The sequence below is a fragment of the Palaemon carinicauda genome, chromosome 16, assembly GCF_036898095.1.
Source record: "Palaemon carinicauda isolate YSFRI2023 chromosome 16, ASM3689809v2, whole genome shotgun sequence".
NCBI lineage: Eukaryota > Metazoa > Arthropoda > Malacostraca > Decapoda > Palaemonidae > Palaemon > Palaemon carinicauda.
Window position 1 is genome coordinate 52,673,038 of NC_090740.1, and position 19,057 is coordinate 52,692,094.

Consider the following 19,057-nt stretch of genomic DNA (forward strand, 5'->3'; position numbering starts at 1 on the left):
CTTGAGTGCCTTGCTAACCTAACCTTATGATAGGACCCCTATATGCTCTCTTCATCCCTAGCCCTAGGGCTTCCCTCTGGTAATCTTGTATCCTATTACATGTGATAGGACAAGACTCCTCAGAGTACTGTATCGCCTCCCCACCTAAGGGAATGACCCCTCCCTTAGTGTTGCGGACCTTAAAGGTAGGATCCCCTCCTTTAAGCTGAATCGGTCCTTGACCTTTTCCTTGCGATACGTCTTCTCCCTTCCTTGATTAGGGTCTAACAACCCTAATCCAGGTTAGGTTGAAAGGGCTGGTTTATGTACCTTGCTGAAATATACGCGTGCACCGTTTTTCAGTTGGTCCACCTACTATAGGTTAGGGTGTGCATCTCCCTTCCTAGGTGGCCGCTCTGGTGCATAACCCATCCTTTCTTATAAGAAGACCCTTTCCCCCCCCCAACCTATCTCTTGCCTAGCCTAACCTACCAGTAGGTTAGGCTTCATATGTCCCCTGTCCTACACTCCACCCTAGGCTGGAGTGCTGGACCCCGTGGTGCTCCCAGTGTTGTCCGCTCTGATACATAGACCCTCCATAGTGCTATGGAGTCAGTTATCATTTGGTCGACATGAAGAGTCTCCACCCCTTCTTTGGGTACACCCTGTCCTCTCTTGGACTGCCTTAGCCCCCGGTCATTGCGGCCCCTGCTTAGGATGATAGATTCACCTCTATCATGGTGGTACCTTTTCCAGAGGTGTCTTGACTAGGCTAGTACAGCCTTGCCATCCCACCTCCATCTTTGGTGCTTGTCCCCTGCCGCCTCTACCCCGGCATTACCGCCGCTACGGGTGACTTCCTTATCCTTGCCGCCTTCCCCCGAGTGCCGGGGGATCGCCGCCGGCCGCCGGCTTACCGCCGTGGTCTCTCCATTCCCTCATAGCCTCGGCACACTGCCGACCCCTCCCGGAGTGCCGGCACTAGCAGCCGGCCCCCGGCCCCGGCTATGCTCCTTTATCCTTACCCCTGTCACCCTCCGACTGCCTCCGGCTGCCGGAACCGCCGCTCCTTGCCGGCGGCCGCCGCTACCGGTTGCCGCCACCCTGGCTTCTTTTGACCATAGAATGATCATTCTTGAATGCCAGAAACTCTGCTCGAGCGGCTTCCGGCGTGCCGGGGGTATGCCGGACCTGTCCGGAGGCGGCAAGATGCCTTGCACCCCTTCTCTCAGCTATCTTTACTAGCGATAGCTCCTAAAAACCGCACCTAGACGGCTTGTTAACGCAGACAAACTGGTACGGAATCGTACATTTTGTTCAGTTTTCACTCTGTCTTCTTGCGTGTTTCATCTTTCCAGCACGCTACGTGTAATTGGCACGTCTGGTTGCCGGAACCTTACTAGGATCTCATGATCCCCAGACTTTCTTGATAAGATTTCAAGCCTAGTCTATAATATGGTAATTCTAAATGGAATTCCCATTATCAAGACACCTTCCATGGAGGCCTACGGCCACCTGGGACTGTCTGATGCTACGGCAACCAGCCGGGCGGGTTACACGAGGCATGCGTCTGTCTCCTTTCACCCACCCTTCTGTGCATCACAATTAACTTATGTTAATATTAACTTGTTAATAATTAACTTTATATACGAGCCATATTATGACTCTACAATACTCATCGTCTCTTTCCTTTACAGGAGGAGTACGTCAAGTGTGACCACGACTTCTGCGCGGTCCGTCGGCCACACTTCTATGGACACACGGCGTGTAGGACACACGCCCCTTGTGCTCACAAGAGAGGGGATCTCAAGTACTGGGGCCCCACCACCTGTTCGGTCTGCCAAGAATGCCTACAGAAAGCATTCTATGATCCTCCCTCAGCGGAGATTCGGGACACTGCTCGGGACAACCTACGCAAGAGGGTACGTGGCTTTCAAAAGAACGCCATTGGACCATACCTAGCCACAGAAGAAATGAGATCTTTGCTGTTCCCAAAGGCCTCACCAGACTCAGTGGTCCCAGTCGAACAGATCCCCGTCGTCCAGATCACAGTGGAACCTGATACTGTCATGGCTCAGTCCATGAATGATTGTCACCTGGATTCAGAACATGATGAACACATGTCAGAGATCTCGGAGGACACCGAGAAAACCCTTATGGCCCAGGGTGAAGGGGAGGATGATGAAGAAGAGGACCGGGTAGTATATACCGAGTCCGATAAGGAGGATGCCTCTCCCTCCATTCCCCCTCCTACTCCTACACCGTCGGAAGTGTCTCTCCCATCTACGTCCTCCACCACGACTCCTCTACCTACGGCACAGGATATGATTCGGCTCATTGAATCCGTGATGGAGCAGAAGCTCCAAGAAACTCACAAGATCATTCGGTCGATGGGAGGTTCCGAGGAATCTCGCAAAATCTCCATCAAGGACCTCCCCGCATGCTCGAGCGACAATCCGTGGCGGTTCGCCGAGCATATGGGCATCGCTGATGACAAGATCTTCGTCAGCGATAAGATCGGTTCCATACCCCTGGAAGAAGTGGAGTTCTTCCCCCGCTTTGAGGCGTATCCGGACCCAAGCTAAACGAACACCTCCTTCGTAGGGAACAGGAAACGAAGGAGAGGCTGGCAGCATCTCTCACTCTCCAGGTCCAGATGGACGTAATGGCTGGTGACACCAGAGTCCCTGACCATTACATGGTCCTTGCCAAATCTCATATGGCAACCTTAGTCAAGGATCTGTACCATTTCATGCGAGCTCGTAGAGCCTGCAGAGAATTCGTGTTCTCCAGTGCCACTGTCAGACACGAACCCCGGAAACTAATTGCCTCCAACATCTGGGGCAAGTACCTCTTCCCGTCTGATCTAGTGAAAGAGATCACAGACAAGGCCGCATCTGAGAACAGGAACCTTCTCAACAAATGGGGCATGTCTAGGAAGAGAAAGCCCTCTCAGGATGACGGTCCTCAGCCAAAGAGGAAGCAGTCGAAGCATAGACCCCAGCAACGTCAGCACAGACGTTAGTTTCCGGCACCCGCTACTCCCCAAGTGGCCGCTCAGCCGCCACAGACCTTTCATTTGGTCCCACAGCCGGTTTTGTCCTCATCACCGGCCTTCAATCCCGCCTTCGAGCAGCACTCCACTACCTTACGTCCCAAGGGTAGAAGCTCAGGCAGGGGTTCCGGCAGAGATTCCTCTCGCCGGCCCTCCAGAGGCAGAGGAGGACAGGGAGCTAGCGGCCGAGGCAGCAAGTCCTCGGGACCCCAGAAGCAATGAAGTGCTTCCGGTGGGAGGAAGACTCCGCCACTTCCAGGATCGCTGGACCTTCGACTCCTGGGCACACAGCATCATCAAGAAAGGTCTGGGCTGGAGCTGGGCGCAACCACCCCCAACCTTCCGGCAATCCTTCCAACGTTCAACCCCCCTCCTGGAAGAATATGTGCTAGACCTCTTGAACAAGAAGGTGATAAGAAGGGTGAAGTCCACAAGGTTCCAAGGGAGACGGTTTTGTGTTCCCAAGAAAGACTCAGACAGATTCAGAGTCATTCTGGACTTATCCCCCCCTCAACGTATTCATATCGAACAACAAGTTCAAGATGCTGACTCTTCAACAGATCAGAACCCTCCTGCCTCGAGGGTCTTTCACGGTCTCGATAGACCTGGCGGACGCATACTGGCACATACCAATGAACCATCACGCTTCCTCCTACCTAGGATTCCGACTCCAACGGAAAAGCTATGCCTTCCGGGCCATGCCCTTCGGACTCAACGTGGCCCCTCGGATATTCACAAAGCTAGCGGACGCAGTAGTACAACAGCTCCGCATCCGAAACGTCCAGGTGATGGCCTACCTCGACGACTGGCTAGTGTGGGCGCCCTCGCCCGAGGATTGTATAGAATCCTGCAGAAAAGTTACCCAGTTTCTCGAACACCTGGGATTCCAGATAAACGCGAAAAAGTCTCGTCTATCTCCAGCTCAGAAGTTCCAATGGTTAGGCATCCACTGGAATCTTCAGTCACACCGCCTTTCCATTCCAGCAAAGAAAAGGAAGGAAATAGCAGGGTCTGTCAAGCGACTGTAAAAATCCAAACGGATCTCGAGACGCCAGCAGGAACAAGTTCTAGGCTCTCTACAGTTCGCCTCGATCACAAACCCAGTGCTCCGTGCACAGCTAAAGGATGCAGCGGGAGTCTGGAGACGTTCCGCATCCATCGCTCGAAGAGACCTCAAGAGACGGCTCCCAAACAGACTTCGACTTCTTCTAAAGCCGTGGTCAGAAGCGAGGGCCCTAAAAAGGTCCCTTCCTCTCCAACACCCACCTCCATCTCTCAACATCCATACGGATGCTTCGTTGGAGGGTTGGGGAGGTCACTCCCACCAAAAACAGGCTCAAGGCACATGGTCTCCCCTATTCAAGACGTTTCACATCAACATCTTGGAGGCCATGGCGGTTCTTCTGACGCTGAAGAAACTCTCCCCGCCCCCGTCGATACACATTCGCCTGACCCTGGACAGCTCTGTGGTAGTGCGTTGTCTCAATCGTCAGGGCTCAAGATCGCCCAAGATAAATCAGGTGCTCCTGACAATCTTCCGTCTGGCAGAAAGGAAGAATTGGCACCTGTCTGCAGTTCACCTACAAGGATTCCGCAATGTGACAGCGGATGCTCTATCTCGGACAAACCCGATAGAGTCGGAATGGTCTCTAGACGCAAGATCATTCTCCTTCATCTCTCACAGAGTCCCAGAACTCCAGATCGACCTCTTCGCAACGAGCGACAACCATCAACTTCCTCGATATGTAGCCCCGTACGAGGACCCCGAAGCGGAAGCGGTGGACGCCATGACCTTGGATTGGAACAGATGGGCCAAGATTTACCTGTTCCTTCCCACCAATCTTCTGCTGAAAGTCCTCTCCAAATTGAGAACCTTCAAAGGGACAGCAGCTCTAGTGGCTCCCAAGTGGCCCCACAGCAACTGGTACCCCTTGATCCTGGAGATGCAGCCAACGCTGATCCCCCTCCCGGACCCAGTTCTCTCCCAGCAAATACAGAAGTCAACTGTCTTCGCTTCTTCATCGAAAATCAAGGACCCTCATCTCATGATTTTCTCACCCTAGCCGCTAAGAAAAGGTTTGGGATTTCGAAGAAGAGTCTAGACTTCCTCGAGGAATACAAGACCGAATCCACGAGAAGGCAATACGAATCGTCTTGGAGGAAATGGGTCTCCTTTGTCAAGGCAAAGAACCCCTCGAAAATCACCATAAAATTTTGCATGTCCTTCTTCATTCACCTTCATGGACAAGGCTTGGCAGCCAACACGATTTCTACTTGCAAATCGGCCTTGACTAGACCTTTGTCATACGCCTTCCAAATAGATCTGTCTAGCGACATCTTCAACAAACTACCGAAGGCCTGTGCCCGTTTACGACCGGCACCTCCTCCGAGACCAATCACTTGGTCTCTAGACAAAGTTCTCCACTTCGCCTCCAACTTGGACAATGATTCATGCCCTCTCAAGGACCTGACTCAGAAAGTTATATTTCTCTTCGCTCTAGCTTCGGGAGCCCGAGTCAGCGAAATAGTGGCACTATCTAGAGAAGAGGGACATATCGTTTTCAACGATTCAGGAGACCTCTCCCTCTTCCCTGATCCGACGTTTCTCGCAAGAACGAATTACCTACCAAACGATGGGGCCCGTGGAGGATATGCCCCTTGAAGGAAGATGCCTCTCTATGTCCAGTAGAGAGCCTTAAGGTCTATCTTCATAGAACTTCAAACTTTGGTGGAGGCCAACTCTTCAAAGGAGAAACATCGGGCAGCGACCTGTCACTGAAACAATTGAGAGCAAAAATCACCTACTTCATTCGCAGAGCGGATCCAGACAGTACACCCGCTGGTCATGATCCTAGGAAAGTCGCTTCGTCTCTGAATTTCTTTCAGAGTATGGATTTCGAAAGCCTCAAGAACTATACAGGCTGGAAATCCTCGCGTGTTTTCTTTAAACATTATGCGAAACAAGTGCACGAAGTGAAACATTTTGTGGTAGCCGCAGGTAGTGTTATGAAACCTGCTCTGAACTCTGCTTAGAACAGTGAGTTATTAGGGACTCTAACTCGTCGGGTGCCTATGTTGACCCTCAAGTGATACGTAGTGAAGCAGAAACCACCTTGTGTTTTCTTTAACTGTTCTTACCTCAGGTGAAATGTCATAGTAGATTACCACATGAGTGCTACATGCCACGTGCATGACGTGTGTTACATAAAGACTAACGTTCCGTAGAACGAGTGCCTACTAATACTTGATTCTTCCCTTTCAGATTCAAGAGCACGCCTTTATGACTATGTACATTTTTATCAATGTAAATGTTTTTTACTATTTATTGCATGACATGTATTGATTTACCTGCAATTATATAATAAAATGTCTATTTTATTACTTGTGCGTCGCCCTTGCTCCTTTCTTACTATGAAATATACTAATTGTCATAGTTTTATTACCCTTTATTCCTGGTTAAGGAAAATGCCAGGATTTACTCCGGGCATTTATTTATATAGAGCAAGTAAGTTTCCTTAGCGAATACTTACTCAATTATGAAGATGAGTCAACTCCATACACGAAGTGTTCAACCACCACTTCTTCAAGTTTGTTTCGACGCGAATACCAAATCGCTCTGACTTATCTTATGGATCTCATTGTTCCTTCAGCCTATATGAATAGCCTTCCCATGACCACTTTGATCTTAGCATAGCCCGTGGGGACTTCCATGCCAGGGGGGCAGGAAGGCAACTGCCTCACGGTAGCTCTAGTATAGACCACTATGCTTTCGGCTCAATGTTTTAGCACTCACTTATAAAGGGAAAAAGTCTACCACGATACACTAATTCTCTGGTACTCTTCCATCAGGACGCCATGGCTTGAGCCCAAAAAACGGATTTTGAGCGAAGCGAAAAATCTATTTTTGGGTGAGATAGCCATGGCGTCCTGATGGACCCACCCTGTCTGTTATCAGGTCCCGCCCTGCGCCGCTGTATCATGGTGATGAGCGAGCTCCAGACTTTCAGAATGAGGATGGACGTGACGTCATCGAAAGCAATGGCGTCCGTCTGTTTACATCGCGAGTACCGATATCGCCACATCTAGATTGGCTGCGGCTCAGCTCCCAGCCACTCCCTGTCCGCCATATTGAAGCGTTAACTCTATATGGGGTGTAGATAGCTATGTGGCACGTCTATACATGCGTGTCCCCTGTTGTTACACGATGTCTTAAGGGGAAACCTTTAGGATACTCGCTCCAGAAGTTAGAATTCTGTGATAACCTGTGGTTTAATTCTCTGGGAAAATCCTAGTAGCGATTACCCAAGGAAGCTACCAAAAAGGAACCTTCCATCAGGACGCCATGGCTATCTCACCCAAAAATAGATTTTTCGCTTCGCTCAAAATCCGTTATATATATATATATATATATATATATATATATATATATATATATATATATATATATATATATATACACACAGTATATGTATATATATATATATATATATATATATATATATATATATATATACAAACATATATATATATATATATATATATATATATATATATATATATATATATATATATATATATATATATATATATATATATATATATATATATATATATATATATATATATATACGTATATATATATATATATATATATATATATATATATATATATATATATATATATATATATATATATATATATATACATATATATAATATATGTACATATATATATATATATATATATATATATATATATATATATATATATATATATATATATATATATATATATATATATATATGTATGTATGTATATATATATATATATATATATATATATATATATATATATATATATATATATATATATATATGTATATATATATATATATTTATATATATATGTATATATATATATATATATATATATATATATATATATATATATATATATATATATATATATATATATATATATATATATATATATATATTTATATATATATCTATATCTATATCAATATATATATATATATATATATATATATATATATATATATATATATATATATATATATATATATATATATACATATATATATTATATCGTTCCGTTAATTTGATATACTAGTACACTAAAACTATTTGATGTTTTTCATTAAATTAGTGGTTCTAGGATCATGGTAAAGAAAAACGATTTTACACATAACTCATCATTTGAATCTTTTCCAATGTCTTATTTTCATATTTCAGCTGGTTTTTTTTTATATCTTCTGATCAGTAACATTGTTACACCTAATTTCACTTAATTTTATATAACATTATTCGGCTGAATATTTTATGATATATACCATGGGTATTATAGTAGCAACTGAAGTAAATTACTTCCTCCCTTTACTTTGTTCCTTTCATGTAAAATCGTATTGGAGTTACATAGAGCTCGTTTTTCTTTTTTGAAAGAGTTTAATTTTCTTTCTTTTCCGTTTGACGAATTCTATTTCGTTTAACGCTGGTTTACTCCGTTTGTAAATACTTTCAACACTAGGGTTTTCTTTCTATATCTCGTTGTATACCCCTTCTTATTTTCTAAAAGCATTTACTCTTTTTTCCCATTTCCTCCACAAATTTTTTGTCTTACATTCCTTGTTAATGATAGAAGTTTTCTAAATACCATTCTCCTTCTTGTTTCAACATCTTTTGTGCTAAATACTGGTATTTTCTTTTTATTAGTAAAAGTGTCCAATTAAAATTGAGAGGTTAGTAGACAACGCAGTGGATGGTATGTATTAAGAAAAATTAATTTTAAGGTTTGTTAAATTCCTTTCGTTTGGATTTTGAAGGGCCCTTGATTCATATCGTATTATATATTAACTTTCAGTTTTTACCTCACAAAACTAAATTAATATTTACTTAGGATAAAGGTCTCTTATATATCATTCCCCTCATATCTATATATGGTCTTTCTATGCCAGTCTATACACGCGAATTTTCATAGTTCGTCAATCCATCGTCTTCTCTTTCTTCCCGAGCTTCTAATCTCTAGGGACTCATTCTGCTATCCTTGATGTTGATATATTATGTTCCATTCTCATTGTATGTCGCACCTACGCCCATTCCCTTTTATTACATGTTAGAATATCCTCTACTATTATTTTTTCTTTTATTCATGTTGCAGCTTTTCTGGCTTTTATTACTATTCCCATCAATATTATTGCCATAGCTTTTTAAGTTGTAACTAGCGTATGCTCTAAGGCTTAATATAGAAGGTTCCAAGTTTCTGATACATAGGTTAATACTGGTCGACTATCTCCTTAAATACTTTTATTTCTAGAGAAATTTACATTTTATATTTCATAATCTCACTTTGTTCACCGAAAGCTTTACATCCGATGTTTATCTTTCTTTTAGCTATTAGTTCATCTGCTGGACAAACACTTACGGTCTATCCAACGTATGTATATTCATCAACAATCTCTCGAGGTTCGTCGATAGCTCTTATTCACTGTTCCTCTGCCTTATATTTGATCATTACCTGAGTTTTGCCTAGATATTGTCACCTAAGTAATTGGCAGGAATGTCTAATATCACTTTTCTGTAGTTCTCTCAGCCAACTGTAAACTATCAGCAATCGGAAGGACCAGTAAATGCCACATTCTGAATGAAGTTATGGCCATAGTTCTCAGTATTAATATATCCAATCATAATCTAGGAAAAGTATTTATATGTGCCAGATCAATATTACCTAAACGATTTCTGTCCAGATTTTTTTTATACAGTTCAATAATCTTTAATCAGAAGTCAAATGTAGAAAAGGGGATTGTCAACTGCGTTAAAATCTGAGAAGGAAAAGAGAAATTACGGGCAGAAATAATTCAAAAAATATATTTATAAGCATTTTTAGTTAACTGAACTATCACACTACAACCAATACAGATATAGCTTCATAAATTCTATTACTAAAATCACGCCCAGCGAAGATAATATAATATTTACTGATAAAACTATAATGCTGTTCCATTAATGATCAATACATAAGCCAACTAATCCAAACACACTTTCTCCTTTGTAGTAATAAAAAAGAAAAAAAAATTCAAGACATGCGTTACAGTCCTATCCTATCAAAAGAAATTTTATAAACATGCAAACAATTGTGACAAACAATCATTACTGTAACTATATCTTTCTCTCGCTTTTTATCAGTGTCTTGTATTCTTCAGTTTTTGACAAATCAAAAACATAAATGTTACAAAATACAACATGATAAATCAATACTTCAAACTATTATTTCTTTAAAGTAGAATCTATCCAATATCAAAATTAGTCCGAGTCCATATGGTTTATTAATTCAATATTTGTATGACGAAGCAGGGTTTAATGATAATTGGAAACATGCTTATCTGCAAAGGCAAACGGCTTAAATAATTGAGGACAGGAAGATATCTGATATAACTGGAATTAATCATATTCAACTATAATATATATATCAAGAGATTTTCTACTTTACCTTAGGCCGTCAATCGTCAAACTATAAAAGAACCGCTTTCAGGCATAACTTGAAATAAATGGTAAGGTACGCTAATATATTCTTTATTTGGAATATACAGTATATAAACCATGCCTATATTACTTAAGTAACAAAAAAAAAAAAAAAAAAAAAAAAAAACATTTACGGGTTTGGTTTGATAGTATATGGCGCGATGAAAAATTCAAAAGGTCAGAGTTTTCATTATTATATACTAGCTAATCTTATTTTTTTTTTTCAACTACGATCACTTACGAAAATCTTACTTAACCATAATTCTTGAAGAAGGTCCAAATAGGATTTTATTTATTTTAAACCTCTTAATACCTTTAACTATTAAACATCTTTTTAAGTATGGTAATCTACCTAGAGGATGTGTTTTCATGTTCTTTGTAAAGTTGACTGCCCTCACATTAGAAAGTATATATGATTTCAAAGTCCTGATGATTGCCACTTGGTTTTTAAAACTTCCTTATTCTCAAAATTGCTGGAATGTCTGTCTGTAGAAGGCTTAAATACTCCTGTTGAATATCACCATGGTTTTTCTATTGCAAAGGTATTATCTTTATTTAGCGAGTCTCTTCGTTCAATTTTTAGTCACTAGTTTTAGTCTGATTTTGATGCTTATGAAATATTACTATTTCTTTACCTTACTGGTACTTTTAACTATAGTAATAATGCAACACATTATGTCAATCTTAGACACAGGAGAGCTTGTAGATAGTTTGTTGGTTTGTTTGCCGTAAATATCAAATAAGTTACACGGCTAACTGTTGATGGGGAAGACATTGACCAGAATGATATAATATATTATTTTGTTCTGAATATTATTCATAAACAAATGCTTTTTATATCTCATAATCTCAATATGTGTTTCTTTATCCGGGTGATTTTAATTCATTTTCACTTATCTCACAGATATGTATATGTGGTTATCATTTTTTTTTTTCTTTAAAGAGATCTATCTATAACAAAAATTAGTGATATAAACAACCTCGAATGAATTATTAGATTAAAAAATCTATGATAAATTGTAATCAGTTGTCGGATATTTAATTCATATGCCACATTTTTACTCGCACATTGTTTCATTTATAACAAATAGCTTATTTTTAAATCAAAGGATTCAATCTTGATTACAAATAATGTTCGAGAAAATACCATTTCCAGCATCTTTAATTCGGATGTACTCTCTAATTTGTTTTGTATTATTTTACTTTAGCGGTTTACTGTGGTCTTTAGAATTAAACTTCAAGTGTAAAAATTCCTTATTTATCCTATTGATACATTAGTTTTTATAATTTTGACCATCCTATGAATTTTTATGTTGCGTGTTATCAAATTCCACGTAATTTTCTAAATGTCGATAAATCTAAAATTAGCTCGAGTATTTTATGCCTAGTTTGATCAGGTTTTTTTTTCTTTTGTTTTCCAACGAGATGAATACTATTCAACTTGTTTAATTAATTCATTTGATATCCAGTGGATATTCGATTTTATTTATCTTTTAAAATCTATTAATAAATTCTAAATTTAATTTTTCACAATTTTGCTTGCTGATACAATTACTATTGCCGCTTCACACATGTTGGCAATAATGATCTTTTCTCTTTATATGTTTTACATTTAGTACTCTCTATTCACTGATGACTTTATTTCCAACCCCTATCATTCTAAATCCCTGGGTATAATTATGTTTAATCCATCAGGCACCAGCAGCTCATTCATTTTATTCATTGTATTGTTAATGAAAAAATACGTGCATTATATCCAGTTTTATATATACAAATATATATATATATATATATATATATATATATATATATATATATATATATATATATATATATATATATATATATATATATATATATATATATATATATATATATATATATATATACATATAACGCATTTAGAGTGAAGCGAAAAATCTATTTTTGGGTGAGATAGCCATGTCGTCCTGATGGAAGTTCCTTCATTAGTAGCTTCCTAGGTTATATTTGACTACAGTGATATATCCCAGAGAATTTACCGAAGGTGCCCAGAATTCTAACTCCTAGAGCGAATATCCCTCAACATTCTAAGAAGGAATATCGCGTAAGGACGTAAAGGCAAACCTCATAGCAATCTACACCCCAGATAGAGTTTACGTTCGAGGAGGTGTGGCAAAAATAAAAGGGGGGCCCTTCAAAGGCCATCCCCGTTCCCTACTACTATCGATAGTACAACAGCGCCATCCCCACGATAGTGACCATTCCTTGTAGCATTGAGCATAGGCTGTTACATTTACAGTACTACGGGAGGGAACTGAAGATTTCTTCTGCAGAAGAGATGGGTGGGTCCATCAGGACGACATGGCTATCTCACCCAAAAATAGATTTTTCGCTTCGCTCAAAATCCGTTTATTGGGCTTAAGCCATGTCGTGCTGATGGAAGCATACCAAAGCATTAATGTATCTGTGGATTTTCATCAGTGCCTAAACCTTATATCAACCTTTTCAATGGACATACTGACCATATGAGACTTGTGATAATACCGTTATATGTTATCATCACTAATCATAAACAATGATAGTGCTTCCTGCCTCCTACAGGGAAGAGTCAACTAGACATTTGAAAAGGGATCTCAAGGTTAACATAAATAGTATGACCAAACTTAAGTATCCACTGAATATACAAATAGTCTTAAGTTGTATATTTGGTCAAAAAGACATCAGTGTCTCTTATGTCTAACCTTAGATGCATACAAATGTGAAGGATGCATTCTAAGCAAATAAAAAGTCTGGCATGCATAGATACAATTGTCTGGCGAAGATGGACGCAATACATTCAAATAGACATTTATTCTAAATAAATGACTACAAGAGATAGTTAGCAAAACGAATGTAGGTTGACAATGGGATTATACCTGGAACAAGTACAGGAATCGTATTTCTCTCTTGAAGGAATGAAGTCAAGAAATGCCATTCTAGATTGAAGAGAAGGTAAAAGATAACCGCTCTTTATAAAACCTGTACTGGTTACCCTTAACTGCCCTATGTATTTCTTACACCGGCACTAGAGCTATCTGTATAATTCCACACCTGGGATTTTAGAACAGAGCTAGTGCTACCATGGTAACACATAAATAAAAGAAGGCATACTTAAAAAGGATGACTTCCTCTCCCTTTAATTGACAGTCCCAGTCAATTATCTGTTCATCGTAGAATAAACGGCAGAGTAAATAAATTACCTGACGTCACCATATATTGCTTCAGATCATGGACTAGCAAAGCATAGTGTTTGTAGAACATCCTGGATGATTCCTATCCAGAACATGTCCGAGGACAAGTGAGGCCCTAAACCAAAAAATGTGTCACAAAACATTAGGGGGCAGGTTTTAAAACAATACCTGCCGCCACTACAAAGGGTTTCAGTTCATGCACTTGTTTTGCGTAGTGTTTGTAAAACACCCTGGATGATTTCCATCCAGTGTATGAATGAAGACGCTCAAAGTCCATGTACTGAAAGAAGTTCAGTGATGAAGCTATCTTTCTCGGATACTGACCTGCGGGAGTACTGTCTGGATCCACTCTACGAATAAAGTAGGTGAGCTTCGCCCTTAGTTGATTTAAAGCTAAATTTGATCCCGAAGTTTCTCCTCTAAAGAGCTGACCTCCCCTGAAGTCTGAAGTTCTACGAAGATAGACCTTTAGACACTCTACAGGACATAGAGAGACATCTTCCTTCAGCGGACAGATTCTCCAGGGACCCCACCTCTTAGTGGATAGCTCGTTTTTAGCAAGAAATGATGGATCAGGGAAGAGATTGAGTTCTCCTAAATCTGTGAACTGGATGTGGCCCTCATCTCTCGATAGAGCCACTATTTCACTAACTCTAGCCCCAGAGGCTATTGCGAACAGGAAAATAACCTTTTGGGTTAGATCCTTAAGAGAACAATCTTCATTGTTCACTGATGAGGCATAATGTAAGACCTTGTCCAAAGACCAAGAGATGGGCTTTGGTGGTGCTGCAGGTCTAAGTCTAGCACATGCTTCCGGAATCTTGTTAAAGATTTCATTTGCCAGATCCACTTGGAAGGCATATAGGAGAGGTCTAGTCAAGGCCGATTTGCACGTATTTATCGTATTGGCCGCCAACCCCTGGCTATGAAGGTGGAAAAAGAAGGACAGACAGAAGTTCATAGAAATTTCTTTCGGTCCTTTTGATTAAACAAACTCCACCCACTTCTTCCAGGAAGACTCATATTGTCTTTTAGTAGACTTAGCCTTGTATTCTTCTAAGAATCCTATACTGCCTTCTGAGATTCCAAACCTTTTTCTAATCGCTAGAGCAAGAAATTCATGAAATGAAGTGTTTGGGTTCTCTGTAATAAACCGAAGGCAGTTAATTTCTGAACCTTCGGAAATATACCTAGGATCGGAGCTAGGACCGGCCTCATCTAGTCTATCAGACCCATTAGAGGAACCTCGTATGAGGCTATTTAGCGAGGTAGTTTCTTGAAGACGCTCGTGATGAAGAGGTCAAACTGCAGTTCCGGGACTTGTTCCCATTTGGGAGGGAATATGTCTGCGTCCATGGACCATTCCAACTCTATCGCCTTGGACCCTGATAGAGTATCCACCGTCACATCGTGGTTCAAATGTAAATGAACTGCTGTTAGGTGCCATCCCTTCAGGAAAAGGATGGGAAACATTACTAAGACTGTACGAGACGTTCGATTGTGACGTCTTAATATCGCTTCGGTGTACCAGCCCAGCGGTAGGGAGTCTGATCTGTGTGGAGGGTGCTTTACCGCCCACGAAAGGACCAGCAGAGTCCTGGGACTTTCGTGTTTTAACTTTTGTAAATGAAGCGATTAAAGAGGGACCTATCTCAATCTTTTTTTATCTCTTCAAGCGTTTGATGCATGTTTTCTCCAGGCTCTTAACGCATCTTTCCGATGTGTACTTTGCACTAGGTCTGTCACTATTGCGAACTGGGGAAAGTTTAGCACTTTTCCTTGTTGGCATTTTGGGAATCTGATTGATTAGCTGAGTCTCCTGACAGACCTCGCGAGCTCCTTTTAACTTCCCGAGGGAAAAAGGGGCTAATGTGACTGAGGGCTTCGATGGTTTTTCAGCCAACGAAACCCTAGAGCTGGAGAAAGTCGAGACTTCTAGAAGCATATCTTGCATATGAGATGTCCCAAGAACCGGGTCATCACTATGAAGATACTTAGGACTATGAGTCTGATATGTATCTATTCCAGGATGAATGTTACTCTCCGTGACATGAATCCTAGGCAGGAGGAAGGGGGGTGGTTGACTGGAAGGTTCCAGAGGACACCTTTCAGGTCTGACAAGACTACGAACACCCATAGTTGGAACAAGGTCCATATGTTCAGAAGGATTAACATTCAGAACTTGCAGATTATTATGAACTTGTTGAGTAGCGACGGGTTCAGAATGACTCCGAGACTTCTTGAGTCCTTCTTGTGAACACAAAATAGCCTTCCATGGGACTCGATGAGCCGTAGCTTTCTTACTACCTGTATGCTCTATAGCTCTCAGGTATACTCCTCCAGGAGGGTTTCGAAGTGTAGGAGAAGGTAAGGAGATAATAGTAGGGACATTTCTGTTCCCCATCAATGGCTCATCTTGAATAGGCTCTGGACCGAAGGATCGAAGGTCCTGCGATCCTGAGGGAATGTTCCTCCTAGCCGAAGCGTCTTTATGCTTCGAACTACCAGTAGGATTAGACTTTTGACCATCTGCCTGTAGCATCTTGGTCACTAGAATAATGGGCTGTTGTTGAGCATCCCAGATATTTCCAGTATTTTCGATCTTTTTAGGTTGGGGACCCACAACCACAGAAGATTTTCTCTTTGAGGGAATGCCCCATTTTTGGGGAAGACTTATGTTTTCCATGGCGGCATTCTTAATTACTTCCTTAATGACCTCTTGTGGGAAGAGGTCTTTACCCCAAATGTTGGAAGATATTAGCTTCCTTGTTTCGTGTTTCGCCGTTGCAGCAGCAAACACAAACTCTCTACATGCTCTCCTAGCCTTCACAAAGGCGTGAAGGTCCTTTACCAATGTAGCCATATGCATTTTGGCTAAGACCATGAGCATGTCTGGGGTGTTCTCGTAAGTTGAACACAACTCTATGTAGTTTTATAGAGAAAGGGATGTCACCAGTCTCTCCTTTGACTCGTGCTCATTAAACAAGAGCAAGTCGGACAATTTAGGGAGACATACATTAAATTGTCGGCTTGCGACATCCTTGTCTAATTTTCCTACTGAAAATGTCAAATGGACTTCCTTCCAATCCTTTTCCTGTCCGGGAAAAGCTGGTGACAAAGGCTTGCACTCATCGAGTGTGGGACATGACTCACCCGCCTCTACAGCTTTGGTAACAGAAGTAAATGCCTTCCCCATAAAGGGGAAGGAGAGTGAAGCAGGAGCAAGAAAGGAAGAGTGTATGTTATTCAGTGAGAAAACCGTCGTCTCTGAATAACCCGCCTTCTTCAGATTATCTGAAAGGATAGTCTGTGCCTTATCATGATCAAGAATCATGACCTCCTTTTGTTCCGTTCTTTTCCTTGTCTTTGGTTCGAACCTCAGTCGAACCCAACAATTAGGGAAAACCTCAGAGCTTGGCCAAAATTGGATTTTGTCCAAGGGAACAGTACCTATTTTCTCTGAAATGAAAAGATTACCATTTGAAATCGACATCAGCTCCGCAAACCTCCAGGGATTGGTTAAGGAGCATGAAGGAAGGTCATGATTCATGTGTCGTTTAACTGACCCGTGGGAAGCAACAAGAGGAGCTTTACGAGGTTCTATCTTGTGTTTTACTTCCCGCTTTTTGCTTTGTTTACTAAAGTTCTCTATCTGATTCTTTAGTTGGATACATAATTGTACCACATTATCCCATAGAGGGGTAAAAGACGAAGATGTTGACATCGATGGCTCTTTAGCCAGCAAAGGCGGAGGAAAGTCCGATACAACATATTTCTCTTCTACCTTAGGGCACTTCTTGTCCTCGATCCCAAAGGTTTTCTCGCCATCAGGGAACGTAGTTGACTCCTGAGGCACTACTATTTCCTCACTTAGCTCTGGAAATAATAGCTTATGCATCCTATCATTAGGTAGGAAAGGTCCCAGAGAGATCTTTTGGAAGCCTCTCACCCAGGTACATAATTTATACTGTGCTATATCCTTAGTCTCTGTAGACTTGGGACTATCAAAACCTTCAGACATCCATGTCCAACATATATTGCAACCCTGTGGGTTCCAATAATGTAGGGATCCGGAAATAATATTGCAGGGGGCATGTAACCTGCAAGTATTATGACCGTAAAATTCCTTACCCTTGGCTCTGCAGTGGACTGCCGTACAAGGTATCTGGTGTTCCATCTGTAAAGAAAGGAAAACCAAATGAGTATATAATGGATTATTACTTTAATAATCAACATGTAAATGTCATCTACAACAGAATAGCTTAGGATAGAAGCTATAAAGGGATAGTAGGAGATACACACCTGTACACCTCCGCGAGCAAATGCTGCTACTTCCCCTCAGTATTAACTTACATGGAGCTTTCTCTGTGAGAAAATCCAAGTAAAAGGGTTATTTACCCTTAGGGGTAGAGAAGTATCAATTAACTATCCCAAAATTGTTAATACTGTGGGGTCAGGATGACTGATATCAAATCAGACTATTGAAGAAATTATTCCTTCAATACATAAACGGTATCAGCAAAACACTCGCTGGAGGATACCCAAGGTAAGTTAGAAAAAACTACTGTAACATGGTACTGTAGTTTCTAATTTGCAAAAGTGTAAATTGCAACATATTGACTACTGTACCTATGTCATGCAGTCTTATCATTATGCTGTCTACAAGGCAGCATATGACAGCAGGGTCCATCTAGCACTAGATGGAACAGAAAAATAAAGACATATAAATGAACATCCTACTCGGGTCATTTGCTGTAGTCTTCCTACTATATTAAATCATAGAGTTTCCTGATCAGGGAGACTCAGAGACAAGGGGGCTGTACCCTTTACAGGATAAGAGTCTATTACTCATGCCTGAAATATTTAATATTGCAGGATAATCCTAAAACTGATTTCTAATCAGGATATTGAGGAAATCATATTCACTCAATATAGGATTAGGCTCAGCAATTGCCCGAATATAGTAGTTTTCTATCTACAGTATATTTTATACTGAGATATACTGGCTATCTGTATTAACTATACAGCAGTATATCCGGCATGTTGCCGGTCTGGCTAGGATATGTCTGCATACCTTGCAGACCTAGCGAGACAGAGAGAGACAGAATGGAAAAAAGGGCTATCCTTTACTGTAACTATATACAGTAATTAAGGAAGAAAAGTCTAATAGACTAGCTTTTTACCGAAAGGAGGTTCTAATAGAAGGGGAGAATGTAATATTCAGGCTTCTATATAGCTACAGTACTGTTGCCAGCAACCTGCCGACAGTACT